Below are 9,920 nucleotides of genomic sequence, written 5' to 3'. Positions count from 1 at the left end.
TCGGCCACGGCTCTCCAGAGGTAGAACCGAGGCTGTTGGTTTATGTGCACTGAGCAGCAGGATGGCCGCAGCACAGCAGGCAGGGCCCCAAACCAGCCCTGCCCTGGGGTGCCCCCACAGGGGCTCCGGGTGGGTTTGGGAGCTGCTCCCCTCTTCCTGGTGCCCTCACAGCAAACCTGGAGCCATAATTCACATTGTGGGTGGGCAAAACTCCCGCTAAGAGCTAATTAACCGCTGAGATTAATATTTCTGTTTCAGGGTCCACAAATGTCATTATACCATTATAAAATAAACTCCTGAAAAATAATTCATTTTAAAAATAATACATTGCTTTCCTTTTATCCAGTAGGTTAAAGTACTTTGTTCCTTGGTACCAGCTTTAAATTTTTTATGTCAGGGTGAAAAGCAATTTTTTAATTATAATTTTAATGCATCCGACCATATTTCGTAGCGATACATTTTGAACCCAACTTGTAAAGGTGTCAGAAGGAAATATGGCTATTCCATAGAAGTACCTGAGCCATAAGCACACGGTTGAAATAACATAGTGCTTTTAGAAGTGCCAATTATTTATTTTAACTGTGATATTCCATCTGTCATTAGAGCTGCGTGAAATATTTGATGTGTTACCAGGAAGGGCCCAAATTCAACTGTTTCAGAGTTGACACAACTGGCACGAAGGCGAGAAACTGGATGGGATCACAACTCCTCCTTTTGTAGGTCTGGTGGCAAAGCCAGCCCTAAATTCACTTCAGCCAGCTTCCCTCACTCTCCCCTACAGTGATGGGGCATGCTGCTCCCCTTCAGACAAACATCTCTTTCCCCATTTATGACGGACCAAAGGTTGAAGATGGCTGCTCCAGCACTTCCATGGCTCCAATGAAATTGTATGCCCTGGAATTGCTGTCGAGTTTAATGTTCTCATTTTATGTAACGAAATAGCAATTGTTCCATCTCTGCGGCTGAATGAATTCACGCTGAAAAAGATTGAAAGTTTTAGGTGGAATTTAAGAAACTGCTCAGACCTTCAGCCAGTGCTGTTACGTTGGATTAAAAGCAGAGATAAGCGGTATTTACTTGGAAAACTGAGCACCAGACATACCTGGAGAATTCTTTCTGAACCTAATACCAACGCATCTGAGAGGGGAAACCATCAGAATATTTACCCTTTTGTGCAGCTTCATCGACCTTTTCTTACAGCCTCTTGTTATCTTTTCCCTTTACAGGTTTTGGTATAGATCCTTGGTTATAAGTCTACAGTTCTCTGACATGTTACTACTTTGTAGAAAGGAAGGTCTTTCTGTTTTACACCTTTTAAATACAAAACCTCAAAATGATCTCCCCTTCAGTAGTATTTTTACATAAGCTCGGTCCAGCAGACAGACCTTGCCTTGACTTTGATGGGTACAAAAACCACAGGTGAACTTTAAGGAGAAAATGTTATTAAGCATTGAAGGTGACAGTTTGATGTTCACAGCACCTTCAGATCTGATGGGGCTGGGGATAACCTAAATGCCAAGCACATGTCCCTGGAGGCAGTGGCTTGTGAGCATTTGTTTTGGAGGACCTGGGCAGTGGGAAGCACTGCTCCTTCCCCAAAGGGCACCAAAAAAAATGGGACAGATAGAGGGACAGACATTTTAGTGGGGTCTGTTGTGGCAGGACAAGGGGAAATGATTTTAAACTAAAAGAGGGGAGATTTAGATGGCATATACGGAAAAGGTTTTATGATAAGGGCAGTGAGGCACTGGCACAAGTTGCCAGAGAAGGGTGAGTGCCCTGTCCCTGGAGACCCAAGGTCAGGCTGGAGGGGCTCTGAGTGCCTGATGGATTTGTAGGTGTCCCTGTTCAGTGCAGGGGAGTTGGGATAGATGGCCTTTAAGCATTCCTTCCAATTGAATCCATTCTATTGAGTCATGGAATCATAGAATGGCTTGTGTTGGGAGGAACCTCAAGGATCATGAAGCTCCAACCCCCCTGCCACATGCAGGGCTACCAACCTCCATATCTAATACTAGATCAGGCTGCTCAGGGCCCCATCCAACCTGGCCTTGAACACCTCTAGAGATGGGGCATCCACAACCTCTCTGGGCAGTCTGTTCCAGCACCTCACCACTCTCATAGTAAAGAACTTCCCCCTGATATGCAACCTAAATCTTCCCTCCTTCAACTTAAAACCATTTCCCCTTATCCTGTCATACTTCTATGACTGTGATCACACTCATTGCTTAGAAGCATGTCAGTCTGTAGCACTCCACCTGTTCTCCTTTGGCTGGCAATTTATCTTAAGTTTTTCAGAACACTGTTAGCCATATTTCCAAGTGGCCCCATGCTGCTGATTGTTGCTGCCATACTTAAGACACTTTTGAAATGTTCTTATTTGAATCATGACTTGCAACAGCTGTATTAAAATTCTATATTTCACCTTCACTTTCCACAATCAATACTTTTAACAGGGCTAAAGCTATGGAGGGATGATAGAAAATTCCTCCTAGCGCGGCCTTTCCCAGTCCTCCCTTTCTGTATCCCCGGTCCCACTCTCTGGTGTGCATCCAAGAAGCACAGAGTGCTCCCTGTGCCAGCAGCCAGGCAGGGGCAGTGCTCACCCAGCAGCAGTGCCACCTCCTCCGCCATGTGTTGCATGTTGGGCTTCCTGTGATCACATGGCACATAGACCCTCTCTGCCCTTCCTCAATGCTCTGGGAAGGCTTTTAAGACCAGTCTCATCTCCTGTAAGCTCTGTCAAGTCAATGGAGTGATGGCATTGCATGGCAGCCACAGCCTTTGCTTGTTAGTTTTTATAACTGAATATATGACCATTCCAATTTCACTAACGGAAACCTCAATTTCCACATTGGCAAGGGGTTGATTTACTCCGATAAATATTGACCCACTGTGACAAAGCATTCTTATTATCAGAATGTATTGGTATAGCACAGATCCATCGATAGGTGTTCAGCTCCATGTTGTATAAACATTTTACAATGACATATTTTGGACTTTCACTGACACGCTTCTGAAAATATTTGTGCTGGTGAGGAAGCTGGGAGCTCACCGGGTTATCTCTGACATGGCAAGGGCTGGGAGGACGATGAGAAATTCACTGAAGCTTGGGCTGTTATCAGTTGTTTTGCATGTATGAGCCCAAGCACAGGTCAGGACTCTGTTTGCAGTGCAGACCCACTTTCAAAATTTGCCCTATGCATCATCCTTCATTCTGCTGATAAACAATGAGTCACCGAAACACTAAATTCTCTCTGCAGTTTCTACAGGAAGGTTCTTTCATTTTCTTTCCACAAGTTTCAATATCTGAGCTTTACTTCTTCTGGGGGCTGGGCGTGGGGCAAAATACATGCATTTTTGTCAGCCAGCAGCCAAATTGCCCTGAGCTGGGACATTTGTGTGGGAATCTCCAGCCTGGGTGAGGCATTGCTGAGAACCTCGTGCTCTGTGTTTCCTGCTATGGAAGCCCACTAAATACCTGGGGAGGAAGAACCTATTTTTAACTGCTGCAGTGTGCGAATGGGAGCTGCTCCTTGGCGAAAGGCAATTCTCCAGTCCCAGCAGAAGCGGCATCATCGCAGCTGTCAGCAGCAGGGATGGATGGAGCCTCCGGCGGCTCTGCTGCCGACCTCGCCGTGGAATTTTCACCACAATTGCACACTGGTGTGCAGCATCCCCAAACTTTTCCAAATTTGTTGGGTTTATCTTCATTAATAAAAGCAAGTATTCACAAGGCTGAGGCCTGCCATTAGGGAGGCGATAAGCCATAATTTGTAATAAAAGAGCTACCTTTTCCAATTGCCTTCAGCTGAAACTGGGATTCTCCATGATGATTTATTGCCTTACTGCCAGGCTCTTGATAAGTGGACACCAAATGGCTCCTCATTACTCAAAAGATCCTCTGATTTCTTGAACCAAAGTCCTTCCCCAGCTCCTCTTAGTCCACTTTTCTTCCAAAGAAAATGAATCAAGGATCCTCTCTCGGTAGCCTATAAACTATTTTAGCATAAAAAATATCATAAACGAGAAAGCAGAAAATCTTGTTTGCTAAAGGGCTGCTGGATGAACTGCCTCTTGCCCTTTTGATAGCATCTTTGAAATGGAAATGGCCAGCTGCCTGACCTTCTGTTCAATGACCCTTTTTGTACAAAGTCAAATTGCAGTGGCTTCACAGCAGCAATTCACCTATGGACATAAACTAGATTTCAGGGGGGTAAGGAAGAGAGAGCTTCTATTTCCAGTTTCTTTAGAATATTTTTTTCCTTGGTAATATTTCCTATCTACACATCAGGAATCAAGTTTATAAAATTAATTGCTGTTCACGCAAGAAATTCAGAATTTTACTCCAGCAGCTTACATCTCTAGACTTTTTTACATTATGGATGCAACAAGCCTTCTTTAAAAATCATTAATCAAAAAGATTTAGTATGTGAACAGCACCACATGCAATTTCAAAAAAAATTCTATAATCAGTTATTGGATTGTAGCATTAATTATTTAACTCATTTTATTAGAACTCGAGGAAAGATATAATTCTGAGCAGAATGAAAGATAAGCAAAAATGAGAGGAAACAAGAAATATCATATTTCTAAATACATTGAGATGTAGATGCCCGAGCTTAGCAATCAGCTGCCCACGTGAGATGTCCAAGTAGCGCAAAACTCCATTCTCCCATCCAATCTGTGCCCTTGCAGCTTAGTTTATCCCGTGATACAATTGCTTTTTAAGGGCAGTCATTCTTTGTTAAATGCATTTGCCAAACCCGAGCCCAGCCTTCCAGCTGGGGGAAATCACTCGTGCTCAATTATACCAGCTGAGAATCGGTCCAAGGAGGTTTCCCAAATGTGCACGGAAACACCGGGCTGGCGGGCGCCTGTTGGCAGGACCAGGGCCGGCGAGGGCTGTGCGGGGCTTCCTGCTGAGAGCCCAGCCCTGCCGTGTGGCTCAGCCTTTATCCTCTGGCTCCACCTCTGCCTCTCTGCCAACTGCCAAACATCATCCATCCAAGGGGAAGGGAGGGGGGATGCGTCTTCCAAGCAGCGCATTTAGCAGTATTTAACTTTGTTTAGAATCACGGCTGGATGTAGGCATAAGGCATTGCTCAGAGAGGTCAAAAATAGGAGATGCTTAAGGTACCGTACAGTTTGCGGTTAAGGAGTGGCCCTGATTGCTGTTTTGTACTAACAGCTGGTATGTTAAGGCTAAAATCGGAGTCAATTAATTCTGTATCAGATCCGCTGAGAAAGACAACAGTGTGCAAGCATATGGTCATTGCAGGAGTAAGGCTGCTGAAAGCAGAGGGTGTTTGATGGTTTCAGCCTGTCGCTCTTCACTTCTGATATTGTAAATGAGGCTAAAACAGTTTAATTTGTGTAACGGGCGGTCAGCAGGGTTTAACTGAAGGGGGAGGGCTGGCAGCACTGGCAGCTCCTCCAGCAGTTGCTCGATGTACAGTGGCTTTGCCCAGTGGCAAGCTGCCCAGTCTTGTAGCACGAGAAAACAGTTCATAATTACCTCATAATTCAATCTCAAGCCTCGTTTCCAATCAATCCCTCATGAACGCTGCATTCTGCTAGCGTCCCCATGCCTTGTAGGGAGATCCCAACCCGCTGACCGCCCCGTGTGCCCCCCCTTCTGCTGGTGCAGGCCTGGCCAGAAGTGCCTTGATGTGTTCCTGGGCTCCTTGTTCAAAGGAGCATCTGTGCATATGCTCATGTTATAGGCACATGCTGTTGTCCATTCTCACCAACAGCACTCTCAGATCATGTGGAAACTCCACCAAATTCTGACCGTGTGCTCCATCCAGGGCTGTTAATTAAAGAGGACACATGCAAGTCATTATCTGCTGATAACGCTTGGGTAAAAGTGTCTGAAATGCTACTGGAAGAGGAGGAAGTGTCTTTTCAAGTCCCACATGTGAAGGGCTCTATAACAGACAAGAAGTATTTCATAGATGTTTAGAGGAAATAAAAATCCCTCTCCATGCTGAGAACAAGGATGAAATATTTAGACCAAAGGTTAGTGTCCTCCCATATAGATACAAACCTCCCGGGTCACCGGCTGTTAAGACAGAAATGTTTCCTCTGCAGCAGAGCCTCAGGAAGATGCAGCGAAGGGAGGCAGAACGGAGAGGGAGCAGTGATTGGAGAGCGGAGAAAGGAGAAACATCTATAGGAACTGCTGCAGAGCAAAAGAGACAAGTTTTCTCTATCTGGAGCTTGCACATCCCATCAGCGCCATGCATTCCCAAGGACATGCCCATCACATGCTATGTCCAGCATCCCATAATGCCCATCACCTCGTAATGACCCCATAAAGAGGAAGTTGCCTAATTCCTAAAGGCCTGCAGAACTGAGTGCTTGCTGCTGCTCCTGCACAGCAGCAGTGTGGGATTAAGACCCGGCACAGACGGGGCTCACACTTCTCTGGACATCATCTGCAAGCTCTGGGTAAAACGCAGGGCTCCCAGGCTAAGGAACAAACACTCAAATTAAATATGTTTATCTCCAAAAAGGGAGTAATTATGGAATCCCAGATTAATTCAATTATTTCACTTAAAATAACAACCCGAGTCCTGCAGAGCAGCTTAACCAAGCTAATGAGCACAACAGCGAGGATGAGCTGAGGGGAAGGAAAAAGTGGTTCAGAAAGCAGTGTGAGCACATGCAAATAAAGCACCTGCCAGGTTTTGTGCCGTGCCCTTATAATCTCCGCCTGTGCTCAGAGGGATTCTGAGCTGCACAATTGCGTATGCACCCTTATTTTCTGCCAAGCACTGGATTGTTTATTTCTAATGACAGCAGTATCATGCGGACCATGGCGTATGGATTGAGGATGCTGCTCCTCTATTTTTTCTGCTTGTTGCTATTATTCCTGGGTTGTGAATATTTTAAAGCACGTGCCAACTCTTTGCATCTGAAAATCAATGGAAGTTTGGCCATTCGCTTTAACAGCGCTGGATGAGCTCGGAAGGTCCGCACCCCCCACCCTCTTTTTAAATAAGTGGGCATTTTGTAGGATAATGGTCCTGGAGAGTATTGATTGGCCTCAGCGAAGCTGTGCATCACCCTCACTGCAAAATATGAAACCCAGACTGAGCTGAGCACAGGGATGTGGCCAATATGCCGAGGGGTTTGGGGCTGAGGGCTGTGCCCTGCGCAGGGCGCACCGAGGTGTCACGACTGCACCTGAGTGCCCAACATGGCCGTGCTGCATGGGCAGCAGTGTTGAGTATTGTGATGGCCAGGGTGAGCGTGGAGAGTCCTGGGGCTGTGCAGAGGGATGCGCGCCCCAAGGAGGTGCTGACGAACCGGTCAGGCATATGTGCCAGCCCAGCACCTCTTCACCCGAGCTATCCATGGCCGTGGTTTGCCACAAAGCACATTCCCATCAGAAACATTGCTCTGGAAAAAAAATCTTTTGGCTGTAGCGGTGACGATGTGAGCCCACATCAGCACAGCCTCTTATTGACCGGCGGGTGTTCGGACCAGGCCCTCCCCCGCGGTCATTTCCAGAGGCAATTACCCTGATGGCTGCTGCCTCGCCTTCTGTCACGCCGGGCGATTGCTCTGGGGCTGGCGGGGCTGCTGCGCTCTCCTGGAAGCCATTTCCCTTCACTGAACTTTGATTGTGAGGAGCAGGCTATTGTCTTGGCAGGGAGACCCTGCATGCGTCCCCATCAGCTCTCTTGGTGCTCGGAACTGACACAACCACACTTGTCTCCCCAGGGCTGTGTGTGATGGCAGTGTCACCTATGTGTGCATCTGAACACGGGAATACACCGCGCAAACATCACGTTGTCCCTTGCTGCTGTGACTTAATCTGGTATAAAATCATACTTTTCCAAAAATCAGAGGAGCTTTATTGTTTTTTTTTTTTTTAACCTGGCTTCACCCCACTTAAAACAATCTTTTAGGTACAGTGTTAATGAAAAGCGACTGTCATAAAAGCAGAGAACGTGGGTGTCAGCCAGTGCAATAAAAGTAATGTAAAAATCATGGGAAGTTGACGTGTGGCATGTACCAGCCCTATTATAAAGGCTGCGCACGCACATGCGTGATATTCAGCACACCCTCTTATCAGGTTTAATTGCATTAGTGCCCACTGCTCATCTATATCCTGTATAAAAGCAGTGAGGCAATCATTGCACAGAGGCGTCGCAAGGCAGAGCAGGGAACGGAGCTCAGCTCCTCTCTCCCAGCTCGATTTGACACGCTGGCATAAGCACGCATAGACAATTCTTAATTGTTTTATTTCAGGGAGCAAACAAATAAAAAGCCAAACCTGAAATAATTTGATGGCATTTTTTTCCGTAAAGGAGGAAGCCAAACTACTATGGCTACAAAGAGGGAGCAGATTGTATGAAAGGACTGTGAATCTAGCTCTCTTTGTTGTGTTTGCAGGGATTTTCAGGGTGATTTAGTGTGGATTGATTTGCAGTTTATTCTGCAGCCATTGTTTGTAATGTGCTTTGCAAGCTCATGTACTTTGAACCTTAATTGTTCTAAATTAAACTATGGGGACCAGACAGAACACATTTCAATCAGAATTACAAAATATTGCACCAAATTCCTTTGGGATACATAATCTTTCGCTATGTCTGCGGTGCTTGTATATGTGGAGGAGGAGTGAGAAAGCATATTTAGGAAGATATCTTACTATAATTTAATTTACCCTTCTCCATTGGTAAACCAAACAAGGACAAGGATATTGGCAGAAACAAGCGATCAAAGTGGTTTGAAGCTGCCTCGTGGTGGTATTTTTTTCTCACCCTGCTTAAGAAACTGCTTGTGCATGAGTCTCCATCCAGGGCACACCAGGTAGGGAAGCGCTGCCAGCAGTGAGAGCCTGGCTATAGGCTGGGATCACCGTGATTTGGCAGGGCAGGGAAAGCAATAAGAGCTCACTTGGGTTAGCATGGGAGAAAGGAACAATATAACTTGCATCGATTTGAGCAATTCTGGGGGAACAAAGCTCAGACATCAGTAGGGTTGGAGTTCTTTTAAGCCAATATGCCTTTAGTGAAAGAGCACTGTAATATTTGCTTGAAAAATACCTTTGTGTATCCTGGCTTGGGCTGACCTGGCTCCTGCAAAGTTGTCAGCCAATGAAAATTCCTTTTTTTTTTTTTTTTTTTTTTTTTTTAATTTTTCTCTAGCTGAACTTTCTGTGAAGAACAATGGAGAGACTTTTCTGATAGAGAAGCTAAATGTGAAGATACTACTTGTGAGGAAAACAGCTGGGGATGATGAGAACGAGGGTGAAAATGCCAGAGAGGTGGCAAAAGGAGGGAGGATTTTGGGGAAGAGCAGCTGATGCCAAAGCAGTACCTATGACCACAAGGAAATGAGGGGAAATGAGTGCCTAGGACAGCTCTGCCATGCAGAATCTGCATCTGCCTTGTGAAAAGCACTTCTGCTTGTGGTACCAAAGCCCCAGTAGAAGTTTCCTACTTGATTCAGCACTAGGCTGGGTTAAAATTATAAACCAACATTCCTCTCCCTACCCGAGCAGGGCAGGGGGCAGCTGCTGCAGAGCCTCGAGGGCAGCTCCACACCCCATTCCTGCCACAGGATCATCATAGCTCGAGGCAGTTTTCTGCTGTACCATTCGGGTGGCTCTGCATGGGATCCCCTGGTAATGGGACCACTCAGCAGCTCAGGGCAGAGGAAGGGGCTGTCTGCCCCCGTGTGTCCCCAAGGAGACAAGCGGTGGAGGGAGGGCTCTTGCCACCCAGTGGGGCTGATAGCCTAAGTGCTCTCTAGATGGAAGCTCAGCAATGGAGAACCCGGGGACAGGAGGAAGGAGACGTGATGAAGGACTGAGGCTGCTCGCATAGTGGCTCCTTGGAGGGCACCACCATTTGGGATAGGAATTTAAGTTTGCTTCGTAGCTCACAAATATCAGTGCCTCTCCT

This window comes from Meleagris gallopavo, chromosome 12 (genome assembly GCF_905368555.1).
Source record: "Meleagris gallopavo chromosome 12, MGAL_WU_HG_1.1, whole genome shotgun sequence".
Taxonomy (NCBI): Eukaryota; Metazoa; Chordata; class Aves; order Galliformes; family Phasianidae; genus Meleagris; species Meleagris gallopavo.
Note: the sequence above shows the minus strand (reverse complement) of the source record.